Below are 1,774 nucleotides of genomic sequence, written 5' to 3'. Positions count from 1 at the left end.
CCAGTCAGACCCAGCCAGATCTAGTCAGACCCAGTCAGATCCAGTCAGATCTAGCTAGAACCAGTCAGACCTAGCTAGAACCAGTCAGACCCAGCCAGATCCAGTTGGACCCAGCCAGGTCCAGCCGGATCCAGTCAGACCCAGCCAGGTCCAGCCAGACCCAGCCAGGTCCAGCCAGATCCAGTCAGACCTAGCCAGGTCCAGGCAGACCCAGCCAGGTCCAGTCAGACCCAGCCAGGTCCAGCCAGGTCCAGGCAGAGCCAGCCAGGTCCAGGCAGGTGCAGGAAAGTCTTCCAGGAGGAAGTGATGGGGTAGAAGGACCTGGGGGTTGTGGTGATGGTGAAACTTGGTGACATTACCTGCTACCAAACCTCATCTCTAACACATGTACCAAGCAACGCCTTGCATAGAGCATAGATGAGAACTGACCACTCAGTAACGCGTGGTATGCACACATGCAGGCATGTTTGCATGTGTGTGCAGGTGTGCTTACATGTATGTGGAGACCAGAAGTTGTAAGGTCTCCTCAACCACCTGTCACCTTGCTTTATGAGATAAGACTCCTCACTGAGTTCTGCAAAGCTGATGGTTGGTCAATGACCTCCAAGGATTCTCTTGTCTGCTCCCCCAACCCTAAGTCTGGGTTTGCAGACACATGTTCCTCTACCCTGTTTTTGAGTAGGTGTTAAGGATTTAAACCCAGGGGCTGGTGAGATGGCTCAGCGAGTAAGAGCACTGAATGCTCTTCTGAAGGTCCTGAGTTCAATTCCCAGTCACTACCTGGTGCCTCACAACCATCTGTAATGGGATCTGACACCCTCTTCTGGTGTGTCTGAAGACAGCTATAGTGTACTTAGATAATAAATAAATAAATAAATAAATAAATAAATAAATAAATCTTGAGGCTGGAGTGAGCAGGGCTGACTAGAGCGAGCAACCATCATTCCCAGCGACCACATGATGGCTCACAACCATCAGCACAGCCACAGTGTACTCATATACATACATAAAATTAATAAATCTGTAAAAAAAAAAAAGATTCGGCCTGGCAGGCACTGTACAGGTTGAGCCTCTCTCAAGCCCCCACACTGCTGTTAGTAGTTATGAAGCCTGCCGAGTATGATGGTACACGCCTGTAATCACAGCGCTTTGGCCGAAGAGGCAGGAAGATCTTGAGTTGGAGGCTAGGCTGGGTCACTTAGTGACTTGAAAATAATTTTGCTTTTTTTTTTTTTTTTTTCTTTTTTGGTTTTTTTGAGACAGGGTTTCTCTGTATAGCCCTGGCTGTCCTGGAACTCACTCTGTAGACCAGGCTGGCCTGGAACTTAGAAATCCACCTGCCTCTGCCTCCCGAGTGCTGGGATTAAAGGTGTGCGCCACCACACCCGGGCTTTATTTATTGATTTTTATATGAGCACACTGTCTCTGTCTTCAGACATACCAGAAGAGGGCATCTGGTCCCATTATAGATGGTTGTGAGCCACCTGGTTGCTGGGAATTGAACTCAGGACCTCTGGAAGAGCAGAGGGTGCTCTTAACCACTGAGCCATCTCTCCTGCCTTAATTTTGCTTTTTAAACTTTGCTCAGGTCAAACATGATTAAACACACACACACACAGAAATTCTATGGTTTGCACGGAGTCTCCAGAGTTACTCCTTCTAGCTGGTGCCCCTCTGGGTTCCTTGAACGTTGCATTGACAGAGTAGCAGAGGATGCTGGAGGAGAGTTTTCATGGCATCTCCTTCCTATTGTTTTGTTTTTTTTTTTTTTTTT

Source organism: Mus caroli, chromosome 5, assembly GCF_900094665.2.
Source record: "Mus caroli chromosome 5, CAROLI_EIJ_v1.1, whole genome shotgun sequence".
Lineage (NCBI taxonomy): Eukaryota > Metazoa > Chordata > Mammalia > Rodentia > Muridae > Mus > Mus caroli.
The sequence above is the reverse complement of the archived record's forward strand: the minus strand, read 5'-3'. Positions refer to the sequence as shown.